Source organism: Portunus trituberculatus, chromosome 17 (genome assembly GCF_017591435.1).
Source record: "Portunus trituberculatus isolate SZX2019 chromosome 17, ASM1759143v1, whole genome shotgun sequence".
NCBI lineage: Eukaryota > Metazoa > Arthropoda > Malacostraca > Decapoda > Portunidae > Portunus > Portunus trituberculatus.
In genome coordinates, this window is record NC_059271.1 from 14,259,255 (window position 1) to 14,282,859 (window position 23,605).

Consider the following 23,605-nt stretch of genomic DNA (forward strand, 5'->3'; position numbering starts at 1 on the left):
TGTTTTGCTTCAAAACCATAAAATTGATGAAAACAAGCCAGTATAGAGAAAAAAAAATAAAAGTAACAAAAACGTGTTATTTTAGTACTTTTTAGCTTTTCTTGCACAAAAACACAGAAATGCAGGCAAAACACACTATTTGTCTTAGAAAGTAAAATATGTCAAAAATGGGTTATTTTGATATATTCCAGCGTTTTATGCACCAAACTCAGAAATGCAGGCAAAACACTATATTTGTTAAAACGTCTTATTTATGTGTTTTTAAAGTGTTTTGTGAAAAAAAACTATCGATTGAAAACTTTGTTTATTCAAGTAATTTTGCATTGCTTTGCTTCAAAACGATTAATTTATGAAACCAATCCAATATAGAGAAACCAAGGTAAAAGTAAAAAAAAAAAAAACCTGTTTCTTTATTAGTTTTCAGTTTTTTTTTCCTCCAAAACAGAATTTTATTTTTTAACTAATTTTAATTTTTTTTTCAACTATAGTTGTGGTGCCATATGACCCCAGCTGTTGCGGAGCCTAAAGCAAATCCATCCATCCATCCAGAAATGCAGGCAAAACAACACTATTTGCCAAATGAACTAAAATGTCAAAAATGGGTTATTTTGGTGTATTGCAGCGTTCTCTGAACCAAAACTCAGAAATGCCAGCAAAAACACTATATTTGTTAAAATGTCTTATTTATGTTTTTAAGGTGTTTTATGAAAAAAAATTCAATTGAAAATTTTGTTTATTAAAGTCATTTTACATTGTTTTGCTTCAAAATGATAAAATTCATGAAAACAAGCCAATATAGAGAAACCAAAGTAAAATTAAGAAAAACATGTTATTTTAGTAGTTTTCATCTCTTTTCCACCAAAACACAAAAAGATGCAGGCAAAACACACTATTTATCTAAGGAACTGAAATATGTCAAAATGGGTTACTTTGGTGTATTCCAGAGTTTTATGCATCAAAACTCAGATATGCAAGCAAAACACAATATTTACTAAAACGTCTCATTTATGTACTTTTAAGGTGATTTTTTTTTACTATCGATTGAAAATTTAGTTTATTCCTATCATTTTACATTCCTTTACTTTAAAACTATAAAATTGATGAAAACAAGTCAATATAGAGAAACCAAAGAAAGAGTAACAAAACGTGTTATTTTAGTAGTTTCAGATTTTTTAACCAAAACCCAAAAAAGCTACCAAAACATACTATTTGTTTAAGGATCTGAAATATGTAAAAAATGGGTTATTTTGGTGTGTCCAGCTTTTCATGCACAAAACCTCAGAAATGCATGTGAAACACTATATTTGTTAAAACGTCTTGTTTATGTGTTTTTAAGGTGTTTTATGAAAAAAACTAAATATCTCGATTGAAAATTTTCTTTATTCAAATCATTTTACATTGTTTTGCTTCGAAACGATAAAATTCATGAAAACAAGCCATATAGAAAACAAAGAAAAATTAACAAAAACGTGTTATTTTAGTAGTTTTCAGCTTTTTTTTTTTTTTGCACCAAAACACAGAAGTGCAAACAAAACACAATATTTGTCTAAGGATCTGAAATATGTCAAAAATGGGTTATTTTGTTGCATTCCAGCGTTTTATGCACGAAAACTCAGAAATGCAGGCAAAACACTATATTTGTTAAAATTATCTCGATTAAAAATTTTGTTTATACATTCTTTTGCTTCAAAAAGATAGAATTCATGAAAACAAGCCAAACATCATCAAAACACAGAAATGCAGGGTAAACACACTAATATTCTGAAGAACTGAAATATGACAAAAATAGGTTATTTTAGTGTATTCCAGCGTTTTATGCACCAAAACTTAACAATGCAAGCAAAACACTACATTTGCTAAATGGTCTTGTGTGTTTTTTTTTTTTTTTTTTATATTAAACTATCTCGGTTGATAATTTTGTTTATTCAAGACATTTTACATTGCTTTGCTTCAAAACTATGAAATTAATGGAAACAAGCCAATATAGAGAAACCAAAGTAAAAGTAAACAAATGTGTTATTTTAGTATTTTTCAGATTTTTTTGCACCAAAACCCACAAACGCTACCAAAACCCACTATTTGTTTAAGGATCTGAAATATGTCAAAAATGGGTAAAATTATTTTGGTGTATTCCAGCGTTTTATGCACGAAAACTCAGAAATGGAGGCAAAACACTATATATATTTTTTTTTTTACGACTTATTTATGTGTTTTTAAGATGTTCTATGAAAAAAAAATTATCTCGATTGAAAATTTTCTTTATTCAAATAATTTTACATTGTTTTGCTTCAGAACGATAAAATTGATGAAAACAAGCCAATATAGAGAAACCAAAGTAAAATTAACAAAAACGTATTATTTTAGTAGCTTTCAGCTTTTTTTGCATCATAACACAGAAATGCAGGCAAAACATAATATTTGTCTAAAGAACTGAAATATGTCAACAATGGGTTATTTTGGTGTATTCAAGCATTTTATGCACCAAAACTCAGAAATGCAGACAAAACACTATATTTCTTAAAACGTCTTATTTGTGTGATTTTAAAGTGTTTTATGAAAAAAAAACTATCTCGATTGAAAATTTGGTTTATTGAAGTCATTTTTTACATTGTTTTGCTTCAAAACCATAAAATTGATGAAAACAAGCCAGTATAGAGAAAAAAAAAATAAAAGTAACAAAAACGTGTTATTTTAGTACTTTTTAGCTTTTCTTGCACAAAACACAGAAATGCAGGCAAAACACACTATTTGTCTTAGAAAGTAAAATATGTCAAAAATGGGTTATTTTGATATATTCCAGCGTTTTATGCACCAAACTCAGAAATGCAGGCAAAACACTATATTTGTTAAAACGTCTTATTTATGTGTTTTTAAAGTGTTTTGTGAAAAAAAACTATCGATTGAAAACTTTGTTTATTCAAGTAATTTTGCATTGCTTTGCTTCAAAACGATTAATTTATGAAACCAATCCAATATAGAGAAACCAAGGTAAAGTAAAAAAAAAAAAACCTGTTTCTTTATTAGTTTTCAGTTTTTTTTTTTCCTCCAAAACAGAATTTTATTTTTTAACTAATTTTAATTTTTTTTTTCAACTATAGTTGTGGTGCCATATGACCCCAGCTGTTGCGGAGCCTAAAGCAAATCCATCCATCCATCCAGAAATGCAGGCAAAACAACACTATTTGCCAAATGAACTAAAATGTCAAAAATGGGTTATTTTGGTGTATTGCAGCGTTCTCTGAACCAAAACTCAGAAATGCCAGCAAAAACACTATATTTGTTAAAATGTCTTATTTATGTTTTTAAGGTGTTTTATGAAAAAAAATTCAATTGAAAATTTTGTTTATTAAAGTCATTTTACATTGTTTTGCTTCAAAATGATAAAATTCATGAAAACAAGCCAATATAGAGAAACCAAAGTAAAATTAAGAAAAACATGTTATTTTAGTAGTTTTCATCTCTTTTCCACCAAAACACAAAAAGATGCAGGCAAAACACACTATTTATCTAAGGAACTGAAATATGTCAAAATGGGTTATTTTGGTGTATTCCAGAGTTTTATGCATCAAAACTCAGATATGCAAGCAAAACACAATATTTACTAAAACGTCTCATTTATGTACTTTTAAGGTGATTTTTTTTTACTATCGATTGAAAATTTAGTTTATTCCTATCATTTTACATTCCTTTACTTTAAAACTATAAAATTGATGAAAACAAGTCAATATAGAGAAACCAAAGAAAGAGTAACAAAAACGTGTTATTTTAGTAGTTTCCAGATTTTTTTTAACCAAAACCCAAAAAAGCTACCAAAACATACTATTTGTTTAAGGATCTGAAATATGTAAAAAATGGGTTATTTTGGTGTGTCCAGCTTTTCATGCACAAAACCTCAGAAATGCATGTGAAACACTATATTTGTTAAAACGTCTTGTTTATGTGTTTTTAAGGTGTTTTATGAAAAAAACTAAATATCTCGATTGAAAATTTTCTTTATTCAAATCATTTTACATTGTTTTGCTTCGAAACGATAAAATTCATGAAAACAAGCCATATAGAAAACAAAGAAAAATTAACAAAAACGTGTTATTTTAGTAGTTTTCAGCTTCTTTTTTTTTTTTTTGCACCAAAACACAGAAGTGCAAACAAAACACAATATTTGTCTAAGGATCTGAAATATGTCAAAATGGTTATTTTGTTGCATTCCAGCGTTTTATGCACGAAAACTCAGAAATGCAGGCAAAACACTATATTTGTTAAAATTATCTCGATTAAAAATTTTGTTTATACATTCTTTTGCTTCAAAAAGATAGAATTCATGAAAACAAGCCAAACATCATCAAAACACAGAAATGCAGGGTAAACACACTAATATTCTGAAGAACTGAAATATGACAAAAATAGGTTATTTTAGTGTATTCCAGCGTTTTATGCACCAAAACTTAACAATGCAAGCAAAACACTACATTTGCTAAATGGTCTTGTGTTTTTTTTTTTTTTTTTTTTGTATATTAAACTATCTCGGTTGATAATTTTGTTTATTCAAGACATTTTACATTGCTTTGCTTCAAAACTATGAAATTAATGGAAACAAGCCAATATAGAGAAACCAAAGTAAAAGTAAACAAATGTGTTATTTTAGTATTTTTCAGATTTTTTTGCACCAAAACCCACAAACGCTACCAAAACCCACTATTTGTTTAAGGATCTGAAATATGTCAAAAATGGGTAAAATTATTTTGGTGTATTCCAGCGTTTTATGCACGAAAACTCAGAAATGGAGGCAAAACACTATATATATATTTTTTTTACGACTTATTTATGTGTTTTTAAGATGTTCTATGAAAAAAAAATTATCTCGATTGAAAATTTTCTTTATTCAAATAATTTTACATTGTTTTGCTTCAGAACGAAAAAATTGATGAAAACAAGCCAATATAGAGAAACCAAAGTAAAATTAACAAAACGTATTATTTTAGTAGCTTTCAGCTTTTTTTGCATCATAACACAGAAATGCAGGCAAAACATAATATTTGTCTAAAGAACTGAAATATGTCAACAATGGGTTATTTTGGTGTATTCAAGCATTTTATGCACCAAAACTCAGAAATGCAGACAAAACACTATATTTCTTAAAACGTCTTATTTGTGTGATTTTAAAGTGTTTTATGAAAAAAAAACTATCTCAATTGAAAATTTGGTTTATTGAAGTCATTTTTTACATTGTTTTGCTTCAAAACCATAAAATTGATGAAAACAAGCCAGTATAGAGAAAAAAAAAAAAGTAACAAAAACGTGTTATTTTAGTACTTTTTAGCTTTTCTTGCACAAAAACACAGAAATGCAGGCAAAACACACTATTTGTCTTAGAAAGTAAAATATGTCAAAAATGGGTTATTTTGATATATTCCAGCGTTTTATGCACCAAACTCAGAAATGCAGGCAAAACACTATATTTGTTAAAACGTCTTATTTATGTGTTTTTAAAGTGTTTTGTGAAAAAAAACTATCGATTGAAAACTTTGTTTATTCAAGTAATTTTGCATTGCTTTGCTTCAAAACGATTAATTTATGAAACCAATCCAATATAGAGAAACCAAGGTAAAAAAAAAAAAAAAAAACCTGTTTCTTTATTAGTTTTCAGTTTTTTTTCCTCCAAAACAGAATTTTATTTTTTAACTAATTTTAATTTTTTTCAACTATAGTTGTGGTGCCATATGACCCCAGCTGTTGCGGAGCCTAAAGCAAATCCATCCATCCATCCAGAAATGCAGGCAAAACAACACTATTTGCCAAATGAACTAAAATGTCAAAAATGGGTTATTTTGGTGTATTGCAGCGTTCTCTGAACCAAAACTCAGAAATGCCAGCAAAAACACTATATTTGTTAAAATGTCTTATTTATGTTTTTAAGGTGTTTTATGAAAAAAAATTCAATTGAAAATTTTGTTTATTAAAGTCATTTTACATTGTTTTGCTTCAAAATGATAAAATTCATGAAAACAAGCCAATATAGAGAAACCAAAGTAAAATTAAGAAAAACATGTTATTTTAGTAGTTTTCATCTCTTTTTCCACCAAAACACAAAAAAGATGCAGGCAAAACACACTATTTATCTAAGGAACTGAAATATGTCAAAAATGGGTTACTTTGGTGTATTCCAGAGTTTTATGCATCAAAACTCAGATATGCAAGCAAAACACAATATTTACTAAAACGTCTCATTTATGTACTTTTAAGGTGATTTTTTTTTACTATCGATTGAAAATTTAGTTTATTCCTATCATTTTACATTCCTTTACTTTAAAACTATAAAATTGATGAAAACAAGTCAATATAGAGAAACCAAAGAAAGAGTAACAAAACGTGTTATTTTAGTAGTTTCAGATTTTTTTAACCAAAACCCAAAAAGCTACCAAAACATACTATTTGTTTAAGGATCTGAAATATGTAAAAAATGGGTTATTTTGGTGTGTCCAGCTTTTCATGCACAAAACCTCAGAAATGCATGTGAAACACTATATTTGTTAAAACGTCTTGTTTATGTGTTTTAAGGTGTTTTATGAAAAAACTAAATATCTCGATTGAAAATTTTCTTTATTCAAATCATTTTACATTGTTTTGCTTCGAAACGATAAAATTCATGAAAACAAGCCAATATAGAGAAAACAAAGAAAAATTAACAAAAACGTGTTATTTTAGTAGTTTTCAGCTTTTTTTTTTTTTGCACCAAAACACAGAAGTGCAAACAAAACACAATATTTGTCTAAGGATCTGAAATATGTCAAAATGGGTTATTTTGTTGCATTCCAGCGTTTTATGCACGAAAACTCAGAAATGCAGGCAAAACACTATATTTGTTAAAATTATCTCGATTAAAAATTTTGTTTATACATTCTTTTGCTTCAAAAAGATAGAATTCATGAAAACAAGCCAAACATCATCAAAACACAGAAATGCAGGGTAAAACACTAATATTCTGAAGAACTGAAATATGACAAAAATAGGTTATTTTAGTGTATTCCAGCGTTTTATGCACCAAAACTTAACAATGCAAGCAAAACACTACATTTGCTAAATGGTCTTGTGTTTTTTTTTTTTTTTTTTTGTATATTAAACTATCTCGATTGATAATTTTGTTTATTCAAGACATTTTACATTGCTTTGCTTCAAAACTATGAAATTGATGGAAACAAGCCAATATAGAGAAACCAAAGTAAAAGTAAACAAATGTGTTATTTTAGTATTTTTCAGATTTTTTGCACCAAAACCCACAAACGCTACCAAAACCCACTATTTGTTTAAGGATCTGAAATATGTCAAAAATGGGTTATTTTGGTGTATTCCAGCGTTTTATGCACGAAAACTCAGAAATGCAGGCAAAACACTATATTTGTTTTTACGACTTATTTATGTGTTTTAAGGTGTTTTATGAAAAAAAATTATCTCGATTGAAAATTTTCTTTATTCAAATAATTTTACATTGTTTTGCTTCAGAACGATAAAATTGATGAAAACAAGCCAATATAGAGAAACCAAAGTAAAATTAACAAAACGTATTATTTTAGTAGCTTTCAGCTTTTTTGCATCATAACACAGAAATGCAGGCAAAACATAATATTTGTCTAAAGAACTGAAATATGTCAACAATGGGTTATTTTGGTGTATTCAAGCATTTTATGCACCAAAACTCAGAAATGCAGACAAAACACTATATTTCTTAAAACGTCTTATTTGTGTGATTTTAAAGTGTTTTATGAAAAAAACTATCTCGATTGAAAATTTGGTTTATTGAAGTCATTTTACATTGTTTTGCTTCAAAACCATAAAATTGATGAAAACAAGCCAATATAGAGAAAAAAAGTAAAAGTAACAAAAACGTGTTATTTTAGTAGTTTTCAGATTTTTTGCACCAAAACACAGAAATGCAGACAAAACACACTATTTGTCTAAGGAACTGAAATATGTCAAAAATGGGTTATTTTGGTGTATTCCAGCGTTTTATGCACCAAAACTCAGAAATGCAGGCAAAAGATTATATTTGTTAAAAGTCTTATTTATGTGTTTTTAAGGTGTTTTATAAAAAAAACTATCGATTGAAAATTTTGTTTATTCAAGTCATTTTACATTGTTTTGCTTCAAAACGATAAAATTCATGAAAACAAGCCAATATAGAGAAACCAAAGTAAAAAAAAAAAAATTAAGTTTTTTTTTTCCTCCAAAACAGAATGTTATTTTTTAAGTAATTTTTTTTTCAACTATAGTTTTCATATGACCCCAGCACCAAAACACATCCATCCAGAAATGCAGGCAAAACACACTATTTATCTAAGGAACTGAAATATGTCAAAATAGGTTATATTGGTGTATTCCTGCGTTTTTTGCACCAAAACTCAGAAAAGCAAGCAAAACACTATATTTGTTAAAACGTCTTATTTATGTGCTTTTAAGGTGTTTTATATAGAAAAAAACTATCTCGGTTGAAAATTTTGTTTATTAAAGTCATTTTACATTGTTTTGCTTCAAAATGATAAAATTCATGAAAACAAGCCAATATAGAGAAACCAAAGTAAAATTAAGAAAAACGTGTTATTTTAGTAGTTTTCATCTTTTTTCCACCAAAACACAAAAAATGCAGGCAAAACACACTATTTGTCTAAGGAACTGAAATATGTCAAAAATGGGTTATTTTGGTGTATTCCAGCGTTTTATGCACCAAAACTCAGAAATGCAAGCAAAACACTATATTTACTAAAACGTCTTGTTTATGTACTTTTAAGGTGTTTTATTTAACTATCTCGATTGAAAATTTAGTTTATTCAATCATTTTACATTCCTTTGCTTCAAAACTATAAAATTGATGAAAACAAGCCAATATAGAGAAACCAAAGAAAAAGTAACAAAACGTGTTATTTTAGTAGTTTTCAGATTTTTTGCACCAAAACCCAAAACGCTACCAAAACATACTATTTGTTTAAGGATCTGAAATATGTAAAAATGGGTTATTTTGGTGTATTCCAGCGTTTTATGCACGAAAACTCAGAAATGCAGGCAAAACACTATATTTGTTAAAACGTCTTATTTATGTGTTTTTAAGATGTTTTATGAAAAAAATCTCGAAATCTCGATTGAAAATTTTCTTTATTCAAATAATTTTACATTGTTTTGCTTCAGAACGATAAAATTGATGAAAACAAGCCAATATAGAGAAACCAAAGTAAAATTAACAAAACGTATTATTTTAGTAGAAAAAAAATTTTCAGCTTTTTTGCATCATAACACAGAAATGCAGGCAAAACATAATATTTGTCTAAAGAACTGAAATATGTCAACAATGGGTTATTTTGGTGTATTCAAGCATTTTATGCACCAAAACTCAGAAATGCAGACAAAACACTATATTTCTTAAAACGTCTTATTTGTGTGATTTTAAAGTGTTTTATGAAAAAAAAACTATCTCGATTGAAAATTTGGTTTATTGAAGTCATTTTTTACATTGTTTTGCTTCAAAACCATAAAATTGATGAAAACAAGCCAGTATAGAGAAAAAAAAATAAAAGTAACAAAACGTGTTATTTTAGTACTTTTAGCTTTTCTTGCACAAAAACACAGAAATGCAGGCAAAACACACTATTTGTCTTAGAAAGTAAAATATGTCAAAAATGGGTTATTTTGATATATTCCAGCGTTTTATGCACCAAACTCAGAAATGCAGGCAAAACACTATATTTGTTAAAACGTCTTATTTATGTGTTTTTAAAGTGTTTTGTGAAAAAAAACTATCGATTGAAAACTTTGTTTATTCAAGTAATTTTGCATTGCTTTGCTTCAAAACGATTAATTTATGAAACCAATCCAATATAGAGAAACCAAGGTAAAAGTAAAAAAAAAAAAAAAACCTGTTTCTTTATTAGTTTTCAGTTTTTTTTTTTCCTCCAAAACAGAATTTTATTTTTTAACTAATTTTAATTTTTTTTTCAACTATAGTTGTGGTGCCATATGACCCCAGCTGTTGCGGAGCCTAAAGCAAATCCATCCATCCATCCAGAAATGCAGGCAAAACAACACTATTTGCCAAATGAACTAAAATGTCAAAAATGGGTTATTTTGGTGTATTGCAGCGTTCTCTGAACCAAAACTCAGAAATGCCAGCAAAAACACTATATTTGTTAAAATGTCTTATTTATGTTTTAAGGTGTTTTATGAAAAAAAATTCAATTGAAAATTTTGTTTATTAAAGTCATTTTACATTGTTTTGCTTCAAAATGATAAAATTCATGAAAACAAGCCAATATAGAGAAACCAAAGTAAAATTAAGAAAACATGTTATTTTAGTAGTTTTCATCTCTTTTCCACCAAAACACAAAAAGATGCAGGCAAAACACACTATTTATCTAAGGAACTGAAATATGTCAAAATGGGTTACTTTGGTGTATTCCAGAGTTTTATGCATCAAAACTCAGATATGCAAGCAAAACACAATATTTACTAAAACGTCTCATTTATGTACTTTTAAGGTGATTTTTTTACTATCGATTGAAAATTTAGTTTATTCCTATCATTTTACATTCCTTTACTTTAAAACTATAAAATTGATGAAAACAAGTCAATATAGAGAAACCAAAGAAAGAGTAACAAAACGTGTTATTTTAGTAGTTTCAGATTTTTTAACCAAAACCCAAAAAGCTACCAAAACATACTATTTGTTTAAGGATCTGAAATATGTAAAAAATGGGTTATTTTGGTGTGTCCAGCTTTTCATGCACAAAACCTCAGAAATGCATGTGAAACACTATATTTGTTAAAACGTCTTGTTTATGTGTTTTTAAGGTGTTTTATGAAAAAAACTAAATATCTCGATTGAAAATTTTCTTTATTCAAATCATTTTACATTGTTTTGCTTCGAAACGATAAAATTCATGAAAACAAGCCATATAGAGAAAACAAAGAAAAATTAACAAAAACGTGTTATTTTAGTAGTTTTCAGCTTTTTTTTTTTTTTGCACCAAAACACAGAAGTGCAAACAAAACACAATATTTGTCTAAGGATCTGAAATATGTCAAAAATGGGTTATTTTGTTGCATTCCAGCGTTTTATGCACGAAAACTCAGAAATGCAGGCAAAACACTATATTTGTTAAAATTATCTCGATTAAAAATTTTGTTTATACATTCTTTTGCTTCAAAAAGATAGAATTCATGAAAACAAGCCAAACATCATCAAAACACAGAAATGCAGGGTAAACACACTAATATTCTGAAGAACTGAAATATGACAAAAATAGGTTATTTTAGTGTATTCCAGCGTTTTATGCACAAAACTTAACAATGCAAGCAAAACACTACATTTGCTAAATGGTCTTGTGTTTTTTTTTTTTATATTAAACTATCTCGGTTGATAATTTTGTTTATTCAAGACATTTTACATTGCTTTGCTTCAAAACTATTAAATTAATGGAAACAAGCCAATATAGAGAAACCAAAGTAAAAGTAAAAAATGTGTTATTTTAGTATTTTTCAGATTTTTTGCACCAAAACCCACAAACGCTACCAAAACCCACTATTTGTTTAAGGATCTGAAATATGTCAAAATGGGTAAAATTATTTTGGTGTATTCCAGCGTTTTATGCACGAAAACTCAGAAATGGAGGCAAAACACTATATATATTTTTTTACGACTTATTTATGTGTTTTTAAGATGTTCTATGAAAAAAAAATTATCTCGATTGAAAATTTTCTTTATTCAAATAATTTTACATTGTTTTGCTTCAGAACGATAAAATTGATGAAAACAAGCCAATATAGAGAAACCAAAGTAAAATTAACAAAACGTATTATTTTAGTAGCTTTCAGCTTTTTTTGCATCATAACACAGAAATGCAGGCAAAACATAATATTTGTCTAAAGAACTGAAATATGTCAACAATGGGTTATTTTGGTGTATTCAAGCATTTTATGCACCAAAACTCAGAAATGCAGACAAAACACTATATTTCTTAAAACGTCTTATTTGTGTGATTTTAAAGTGTTTTATGAAAAAAAACTATCTCGATTGAAAATTTGGTTTATTGAAGTCATTTTTTACATTGTTTTGCTTCAAAACCATAAAATTGATGAAAACAAGCCAGTATAGAGAAAAAAAAAATTAAAAGTAACAAAAACGTGTTATTTTAGTACTTTTTAGCTTTTCTTGCACAAAAACAGAAATGCAGGCAAAACACACTAGTATTTGTCTTAGAAAGTAAAATATGTCAAAAATAGGTTATTTTGATATATTCCAGCGTTTTATGCACCAAACTCAGAAATGCAGGCAAAACACTATATTTGTTAAAACGTCTTATTTATGTGTTTTTAAAGTGTTTTGTGAAAAAAAACTATCGATTGAAAACTTTGTTTATTCAAGTAATTTTACATTGCTTTGCTTCAAAACGATTAATTTATGAAACCAATCCAATATAGAGAAACCAAGGTAAAAGTTAAAAAAAAAAAAAAACCTGTTTCTTTATTAGTTTTCAGTTTTTTTTCCTCCAAAACAGAATTTTATTTTTTAACTAATTTTAATTTTTTTTTAACTATAGTTGCGGTGCCATATGACCCCAGCTGTTGCGGCGCCTAAAGCAAATCCATCCATCCATCCAGAAATGCAGGCAAAACAACACTATTTGCCAAATGAACTAAAATGTCAAAAATGGGTTATTTTGGTGTATTGCAGCGTTCTCTGAACCAAAACTCAGAAATGCCAGCAAAAACACTATATTTGTTAAAATGTCTTATTTATGTGTTTTTCAGGTGTTTTATGAAATTCGAATTCGAAATTGTGTTTATTCAACTCATTTTACCTTGACTTGCTTCAAAACGATAAAATTGCTGAAAAGAAGGCAATATGGGAAACCAAAGCAAAAGTAACAAAAATGTTATTTTGATAGTTTTCGGTTGTTTTTTTTTTTTTTTGCACCAAAACACAGAAATGCTACCAAAACATACTATTTGTTTAAGAATCTGAAATATATAAAAAATAGATTATTTTGTTTTATGCCCGCGTTTTATACAGGAAAACTCGGAAATGCAGGCAAAACACTATATTTGTTAAAATGTCTTATTTATGTTTTTAAGATGATTTATGAAAAAAAATATTACCTCAATTGAAAATTTTGTTTATTCAAGTCATTTTACATTGCTTTCCTTAAAAACGATACAATTGATGAAAACAAGCCAATATAGAAAAACCAAAGTAGAAGTAAAAAAGAAAAAACATGTTATTTTAGTAGTTTTTTGCTTTTTTTGCACCAAAACACATAAATGCAGGCAAAATACACTTTGTTTATGGAACTGAAATATGTAAAAAATGGGTTATTTTTGTATATTCCAGCGTTTTATGCACCAAAACTCAGAAATGCAGGCAAGACACTATATTTGTTAAAACGTCTTAATCATGTGTTTTAAGGTGTTTTATGAAAAAAAAAAAAAACTCGATTGAAAAATTGTTTACTCAAGTCATCTTACATTGTTTTGCTTCAAGATAAAATTGATTAAAACAAGCCAATATAGAGAAATAAAAATATATTCAACAAAAACGTGTTATTTTTAGTAGTATTTAGCTTTTTTTGCACCAAAACACAAAAAAGCAGGCAAAACACACTATTTGTCTAAAGAACTGAAATATGTCAAAAATGGGTTATTTTGGTGTATTCCAGCGTTTAATGCACCAAAACTAAAAAATGTAGGCAAAATACAATATTTGTAAAAAAGAAAATCTTATTTATAAGTTATTAAGGTCTTTCATGAAAAAAAAAGAACTATCTTGATTGAATATTTTGTTTTTTCAAGTCATTTTACATGGTTTTCCTTCAAAACGATAAAATTCACGAAAACAAGCCAGTATTGGGCACCAAAATAAACGTAACAAACACGTGTTATTTTAGTAGTTTTCAGCTTTTTTTGCACCTAAACACAGAAATGCTACCAAAACATACTATTTGTTTAAGGATGTTGTGGTCAATGTTATGTTACCACGAAGAGGGCACAAGAGTAGCAGTGTCGTTAGTTCAGGAACTCTCTCACACTGTCTTCTCAGGGGAGTTAACGAAAACACACCTTGGGTTTTCCTTATATTAACAATACAATTATTTACACTACACAAGGATAGTCTTGTACACACACACACACACTCCACAGCTATCTGGCAAACGCCCCGGGGGAGCACAACGGCCAGCTCCTGTGTTCGTCAGACTCCAACTAACGTAGCTCCGTCTTGTCAATCTCTCGTCAGCAAAAACTCACTGACACAGTTTTAAATGCATTGGTTACAATACTTAAAGTATTACTTAATTATAAATGAAAGAAATAAAATATGTGATAGTACTAAATATAAGTCTATGCTGTTATAATTACATATATATAATCCAGCAACCAGAGGTTCTCACACTGAGCCTGTGGGAACGTATATTGACTTAGCATAAGAAGTACTTGCATATGAAAATGAAAGGATGTGCTCCTCGCTAAGATCAGCCTCGCTTCTCACGGCTGTGTGTAGAAACAAGGAAAAAAATAATTATATACAATTCATACCCTAACAAGGATATGAAATAAAAAAAAGGGTTATTTCGGTATATTCCAGCGATTTATGAACCAAAACTTAGAAATGCAGGTAAATCAATATATTTGTATACTCAAGTCATTGTGTATTATGTTTCAAAACGATAAAATTTATGAAAACAAGGCAATATTGGGAAACGAAAGTAAAAGTAACAAAAACGTGTTATTTTTGTGCATTTCAAAAATGAGTTATTTTGGTGCTTTCCAGCGTTTTATACACCAAAACTCAGAAATGCAGTCAAAACACTATATTTGTTAAAACGTCTTAGTTTGCTTCTATTTTTTTTTTTTTTTTTTTTTAAACTATCTCGATTGAAATTTTTTTATTCAGATCATTTTACATTCCTTTGCTTCAAAACGATAAAATTGATGAAAAGAAGCAAATATAGATAAACCAAAGTAAAAGTAATAAAAACGTGTTATTTTAGTAGTTTTCTGCTTTTTTTTACACCAAAACACAGAAATACAGGAATAACACACTATTTGTTTATGGAACTAAAATGTCAAAAATGGTTTATTTTGGTGTTTTCCAGCATTTTATACACCAAACCTCAGAAATGCAGGCAAAACACTATATTTCTTACAACGTCTTTTTTATGTGTTTTTAAGGTCTTTTATGAAAAACAAAACATTTCGATTGAAAATTTTGTATATTCAAGTCATTTTACATTTTTATGCTTCAAAAATATATAAAATAATGAAAACAAGCCAATATAGAGAAAGCAAAGTAAAAGTAACAAAAACGTGGTATTTTTTGTCGATTTCAGCTTTTTTTTGTGGCAAAACACAGAAATGTAGGCATTACACACTATTTGTTTAAGGAACTGAAATATGTCGAAAACGGGTTATTTTGGTGTTTTCTAACATTTTATGCACCAAAACTCAGAAATGCAAGCAAAACACAATATTTGTTAAAATGTCTTATTTTTTGTGTTTTTAAGGTGTTTTATGAAAAAAAAAATGCATTGAAAATTTTCTATATTCAAGTCATTTTACATTGTTATGCTTCAAAACCATAAATTTTATGAAAACAAGCCAATATAGGGAACCCAAATTAAAAGTAACAAAAAAGTGTTATTTTAGTTGTTTTCAGCTTGTTTTCCACGTAAACAAAGAAATGTAGGCATTACACACTTATTTGTTTAAGGAACTGAAATATGTGAAATATGAGTTTATTTTGGTGTTTTCCAGCTCTTTACGCACCAAAACTCAGAAATGCAAGCAAAACACTATATTTGTTAAAACGTCTTATTTATGTGTTTTTAAGGTATTTAAAAAAAAGAAAAAAAAACTATCTCAATTGAAAATTTTGTGTATTCAAGTCAATTTACTGTATTATGCTTGAAAAAGATCAAATTGATGAAAAAATCTAATAGAGAGAAACCAAAGTAACAGTAACAAAAACGTGTTATTTTAGTAGTTTTCAGCTTTTTATTTGTTAAAACAAATGAAATGCAGGCGTCACGCACTATTTGTTTAAGGAACTGAAATATGTCATAAATGGGTTATTTTTATGTTTTGCAGCATTTTATGCAGCAAAACTCAAAAATGCAGCTAATCATTATATTTGTTAAAAAGTCTTATTTATGTGTTTTGAAGGTGTTTTATATTCAAGTGTTTTTGCATCGTTATGCTTCAAAACGATAATAATGAAGAAAACAAGCCAATATAGAAAAACAAGAGTAAAAGTAACAAAGACGTTTTATATTAGTAGTTTTAAGCTTTTTTTGCACAGAACAAAACACAGAAATGCACGCTTTACACACTATTTTTTTAAGGAACTGATATGTTTCAAAAATGGTATATTTTGGTGTTTTCCAGCACTTTATGCACCAAAGCAAGCAAGCAAAACACTATATCTTTTAAACATCTTACTCATGTGTTTTTACCCCCTCAGATGGGAACCGCCTTGTCGTGGTGGGGGGGGCTTGCGTGCCCCTGTGACCTGGCGAGCTAGGCTAGAGGGGGCTTAGGCCCCTGTTCTGCCCTTTCGAGGGGGAGAGGGCTACCCATGCTGGTAAAGTCGCCAGTGAGGAGCCAGACTAAATGGTTCCTACGTAGGCTGCCTGTGGACCAGCGGAACCACCCGCTGGAGTGATCGCCCAATAGGGGCCGTCCTCTACCGGATGGTTGGGTGTCCAGGCTGGGATGCTTTGGGAGGGGGATCTTAGTTCTGTCGTGGACAAACATTCGTATCATGTGGGGCCTTTTTTTAAAACGACTGGTCCGCATGTGGACGAGGTACCCCGTCCACGGCAGCCAGCGCTCGCTCCCATTGTAGACCCAGTAGGTGGTTTCCCTTGCCCCTGGAGCTAATTACTTGTGTAACTTTGTACATAAGGTTAAACACAAAAAACTTTCAGGTTCTCGTGAGGTGGCTGACCTGGCCCGCGAGAGGTCATCTTCAGGTCTAAGTAGGAAGGAAGATTCCCCTCCACAAGTGCCTCCCACAGCAGTTTCCTGCTCTGGGAGTCCTTCTGAGGGATGTATCTCTGATGGTTTGGATTCCCTTTTGATGGTAAATGTAAATCCATCTTTTTCTTATCACGTCCTGCACTCTCTTCTCAAGGTTTATGGCACGGTTTTCCGTATTCGACTTGTTTACGATAAGGACTTTCCGTCCAACCGCTGCTATGTAACTGTCATGTGATGAAGCCCGTTTGGCTGTAGAACATATAGCATCCCTGCCCCTTGCTGGCTCTGGTTTTAAGACGGACCTTCTTCACTTTCGCAATATTTCGGACAGTAACACGGATTACATCCTAAATCTTTTTGACCACCATTCAGAGAATTCAGTTCCTAAAGTCTGCCAGATCCCGCCTTCTCGTTGGTTTGTGGCGTACTATAGAAATGGGCGAGGGAATTTCATCCATGCCTCCCGGTATCTTGCCAAAGAAATCGGCACGATTCCTTAGGGGAATCTGAAGAAGTACAGAAAGGGGTTGCTCGTGCGAGCTAAAGATATTACGCAGGCGAGGATGTTACAACATCTCCCATGCCCTACTGACAGCTTGTTTGAGACCGTGAAGGCTCATTCTACTTTTAATTATAGTAAAGGTTGTGTGTACAGTCAGGATCTCTATGAATTTCCTGAGGAGAAAATACTGGCTATGTGTTCTAGCTCAGTCCAAAAGGTGACTAAGATAAGGAATTCCTCTAATATGGTCCTTCTCATCTTTCTTGGCTCCTCCCTCCCAGACCATGTTCATATCGGTTCTATCAACCTTAGGGTGAGGCGTTTTATTTCCCGTCCTCTTCAGTGTTTCTCGAGCTACGGCTACGGTCATTGCAAAAGCTCCTGCAAAGAAGCTTTTCGATGCGGTAATTGTTCAGCACTAGACTCACATTCTGAGGAGCATTGCAATGCTGCAGCTTATTGTTTCCATTGCCGTGATGCTCACCAGGTACGTTCCAGGCAATGCCCTAGATATCGCCTGGAGCAAGACATTCTACAGCTAACACTAAGTTCATCAGCCTTGGTAGCGCCCGCCGTGAACTCCTGTACCGTCAGAAGGCCGGTACTGGTGCGACATCCTATGCTTCATTGGCCGCACGCTCTTCAGCTGAGTCTGCCGGTCCAAAGACAAATCTTTCTGCTACCTCTCGCTTTGTTGGGCGGGTGTTCATGTCCATCTGGCTAATAGGTTTGCCCCTTTGTCTGACGACTCAATTGAGTCATCTGTAAGAAGTGACGGGAATAAACCGGATATGACCACCGTAACCCATGTAGTGGATGTCCATTTGCCCCATGTATCGCCTAAGTCTTTCGCGGCTCTGCGGAGTCGATAGACTTAGCTCGGCATAAGCAATCTAAGAATTCTCTCGGTGCACATGATCGTGAGTCCTCCATGAACCGCTCTGCTATGGTACCTCTAATTGTTTCTGTTCAGCCCCGTGTGAAGCCATCTGTCTCAGATCGGGCTTCATGTGATGAGGACAGTCTTAGCATGGAGACGTCCGATGATATTGTCACAGCCGTCCCTCGTGGACCCGCTGTGTCTAAAATGGCAGTCCAGGCTGACCCTCGTCCTCCGATGACCGGTAGGAGTGATGAAGGTACGCATCACTCACCAGTAGGCCGAAAGGCTGCGGTCCAACGACCCGGCACATCTCAACTCCCGGTGTCTTCTCGTCGGTTGATTATTTATAGTCAGGTGAGTCACGGGCAGCCCCTTGAAAAGGCTCGCCCGTCCACTGCATCTAAATAGTCATCTTCAAACTTCTACAGTGGAACTATAGAGGCTTTCGCGCCTCGTGGGGAGGAATTCGGAGTTTTACTGTCGGAGTTTTCTCCAGCCTGTGTAGCTCTACAAGAGACTATGCTAGGTGATAGTACTTATTCTAGTCCTTCTGGCTATCGTGCTCTTTTTAGCACTCCTTTACCTGAAAAGGGCCACTACGGTGGTACAGTTATTCTAGTCTGTCAAGACATACCTGTTGTCCCCTTGCAACTCAACTCTCTCCTTCAGGTGGTTGCTGTTAAGGTTTTCATGGGATGACACCTTCTTCAGGTTCCTGTCTCCAGGGATGAGCTTGACGGCCTGGTGCTTCAGCTGACTCCGCCTTTCCTCTTGTTGTGAGATTTTAACGGCCGTCATCCATTGTGGGATGAAGGAGTTTTAATCGGTTATTTTATTGAGGATGAGGGACTGGAAGTTTTAAATTCTGGGGTTGTTACACATTTGCACAGTCCCACTGAGACTTTTACAGCTATCGATCTTTCTCTGTGTACATCTAATAATTTCTTTGATTTTAATTGGCGTGTCCTACCGGATTTACACGGTAGTGACCACTTTCCGATTTTATTAGAATATGTAAACTCTGAGCCACAGTCCGGGCCCCACGCTGGGTTTTAGACAAGGCAGATTGGCCTCGATTCACAGACCTTAGCTCTTTTATCCGTCCACTGGCTGACTTTTCTACTTGTGCTGAGGCTGTTGACTATTTTACCGATTTTTTAGTCAGTAGCGCTTCAGACAATCCTTAGGACGTCCAGTCGCTTTACTAAGCTTCCCGTTCCTTGGTGGAACGCAGCGTGCATTAATGCTGTGAAAGAGAAACGGGCAGCTTTCTTTCGTCTCCGGCGACATCGTGGGGACCCGCAGTGTCTGGACACTTTTCGACGCTTCCGAGCTCGGGCCCGCCGCGTTTTGAAAGAGGCACAAAGAGCCTCTTGGAAAGCTTATGTCTCTTCCATTAACGCCCGCACCCCTCTTACGGATGTCTTTAACAAAGTCCGCCGAATTGCTGGGAAGTATTCTGCTCCTCCCCCATCTGTTTCGTTGTCTGCTGGGTGAACGGTGGCAGATCCTAAGACTGTCGCCGACCTCTTCGCGCAGCACTTTGCCAGTGTTTCCCGGAAGGATCCTGCACCCCCAGGCGCACGTTACCGCCAGAGAATGGAATCTCTCGGCATAAATTTTTCTTCCACTGGAGGGGAGTCCTATAATGTCCCCTTCTTTGCCTCCGAGTTGCGGACTGCTTCGTGTCAGTGTTATGACTCTTCTCCTGGTCCAGACGACATTCTTTATGCCTTTTTGCGTCACATGTCTGACGGTGCTTTTAACTTTTTATTAAATCTTTATAATATGATTTGGCATACCGGTGACTTTCCATCTTCTTGGGCTGTGGCAGTGGTTCTTTCATTTCCGAAGCCTGGGAAAGATCATCTCCAGGCTACGAACTACCGTCCTATATCTTTGACATCTTGTGTTAGAAAAGATGGTAAATGTAAGACTCATGTGGTACTTGGAGAGGGGGAAGTACTTGTCATCGGTACAGTATGGCTTCCGAAACATGAGGTCTACAACTGATGCTCTTTTATCCATGAAGTCCTCTATTTGTGAGGCCTTTACTAATCACCACCACCAGGTTACTATATTTTTTGACCTGGAGAAGGCCTACGAAACAGCTTGGTGTCATGGGATTTTATGTTTCTTGTTTAATTTAGGTCTCCGTGGCCACCTTCTGATTTTTATCCAGCAGTTTTTATCCAGACGTCTTTTACGGGTTCGAGTTGGAAGTGTTCTCTCCGAGTATAGTGCTTTAGATGATAGTGTCCCACAGGGAAGTATTCTTCGTGTTACTCTATTTGCAGTCGCCATGAATGGTGTTATAGATACTCTACCAAATGGCGTTCACAGCTCCTTATATGTTGATGATTTATGTATTTCTTTTGGTGCTGCTAGGATGTCACTAATTGAACGAAAGCTCCAACAATCAATAGGGTGTCCAGTTGGGCCAACATGAATAGTTTTCGTTTCTCCACCCCAAAGACAGTGTCCATGTATTTTTGTCGTAATCGTGGCACGTCCATCCAGATCCCGATTTATATTTAGCTAACAGACGCCTTTCATGTGTAGAGGCCACTCGATATCTTGGCCTATTGTTTGACAACCGTCTTACTTGGGTTCCCGATTTCCGTTCTCTTAAAGCGTCTGGCAAGACGGCGCTTCGGGTTTTAAGTCACACCTCTTGGGGTCCGGATAGAGACACGTTGCTGCTTCTTCACTGTACACTTATACTTCTTAAGCTGGAATACGGCTGTGAGATCTACTCATCCGCAACGGATGCACGACTACGCACGCTTGACTCCGTGCATCATGCTGGAGTTCGCTTGGCTACGGGTGCATTTCGGACATCTCCAATACCTAGCCTTCTAGTGGATGCCTCCTCCTCCACACCCATTGCCTCGGTCACCACTTCACTTTGTTGGGTTGCCTCTGCCACTTCCCCAGCATCATGTGCTGCCTCCACACTGCTGGCATCATAAGTTCTAATTTCAAAAACAAAGCTGATAATGTTTTTGGTTTTATTGCTAAGGATAAAAGTAACAGAAACCAGTAAATCTAGCTAAGGGGACAATGTGTTTGACTTAAATCCTATGCTGTTTGAAGGAAGCCCATGTCTAAGAAACTGCAAATCCCTAAGACTCATTATCATTAACATTCACCCACTACAACACTAAACTTATGAAGGGGGTGAAGGGATAGGAATTAAGTTTACATAATTAGTTTTTCTTCTATTTCCCTATTACTGTTTTAGCTGTTTTGTTAAAGTATTGAAAATAAATTAATGAAATTTTCTCAACACTAGATATATTTACCATTGTGTTTAACTATAAGTTGTAAACTAAATGGAAATACAAGTAGCTATTTTGGATTGCAGAAAATTCAGACAACATTATGGCCTAATATTGCTAAATCTACAAGTGGCTTACCCCTTGTTAAGGAAGGTGTATTCAATTATACTTTCCTTATTGGTGTAACCATGAATTGATACGTTTTGGGGTTCCAAAATATCAATAATTAGCTCATCAAGCTGGGAGAGAGGAGGTTGGGCAGGAGGTTCACCACCTGAAAAGTATAATATAATCTTATAGGTGATGAATTGCAGATACAAATAAATAATTTAAAAAGAACATATTTTCACATAATGTAAGTTAGATGTGTGGTTGGAGTAATATTATTTGTCAGAGGTAAACATTGCATCATAATTAGTATGTGCAGTAAATGTATCCACTTCATCAGAAAAAAAAAAATACAGGAAATGGCTGGCACTTTATACAGGGGACAAAAAATTACCATTATTAGTCACTAGTACAAAACCTTCAATATTGCTGCTGCCTTATTTAAAGCAGGAAATTTACTAAAATTAATTTCTTAAGGTAGTTAGGTTCCATGATCTAAATCTCAAGTGACCTTAGCAGTACACCTGCTGAAGCTTAGTATTTACCCAAATACCACTAAACTTCTCTGCAAAAAAAAAAAAAAAAAACCATAAATATATACGTAAAAAAATAGATAACTTTAATGATTATATATAATTAGTGAAGTAAGGCAATTTCACTTTAAGAATAATAAATACACACATTCAAAATAATCACTGCTGATATCCATAATACACAAGAAATTAAGTAGTAAGCAGAGCTAGGCTAACAACTGCCCACATTTTATGAGCTAAATCACTCCTCACTTATTCATCTAATGTAACTCAACTAAATACAGAGGATATATATATATATATATATATATATATATATATATATATATATATATATATATATATATATATATATATATATATATATATATATATATCCTCTGTATTTAGTTGAGTTGCATTAGATGAATAAGTGAGGAGTGATTTAGCTTAGGAAATGTGTGGAAGTAACAGTTGTTAGCCTAGCTCTGCTTACTACTTAATTTCTTGTGTATTATGGATATCAGCAGTGGATTATTTTGAATGTGTAATTACTTTTCTTTAAGTGAAATTGCCTTACCTATTCAAAGCAATGCTTAAAAGAAATAATAAGATGAATCAGATTTTTTTTTTTTGGTAGGGTGAAACTGAAATTTCTATCAAGCTCAAACACATTAAAATCTTGCTACAACTCACACAAATATATAACAAAAAATAGCTCACAAATTAATAGCTCTTACCCGTGGCAGTCATTGCTTTTTTCTGCTTGCTGGCGTTCTTCCTTGCCTCTGATTTTATAATTTGCCAGCGTTTCTGGCACTCCTTCTCAGTGCGAGGAATGCCTGACAAGGCAGACACCTCCTCACTGATGCTCCTCCAAGCAGCACTTTTGGCTTGCTTGGAGCAGCCAGCTGTGGAAAAGTCACTCCGGAGTACTTTTGATTGAAGCTTGTATAGCTGGGCCAGATGTAAAGTTTCATCTAGCGTCCAATTCGCCTTTCTGTTCCATTTCTTTTCTTGCGACTCTTGGGTTGCCATGATGCGCGTGTAAAATTGGCGCCAAATTGTAGTTTTGTCAAAATGAAGATGCCTTCAATTTTTAAGGTTGAAATGAAGAGGTGAGTGTTTAAAACTAACTAAATATTTTTTTTTTTTTTTTTTTTTTTGTAGGGTGTATTTTTTACGTATTTTCATCCGTTTCTTGCGAAATTCTTCTAAAAACGTTACATAACGTCTGCTCATGTTAGCTGTTAGCGGTGTAAGCGCCTAAAGACGGTTACCTAACAAAGCATCCTCCTAGGAAAGATTC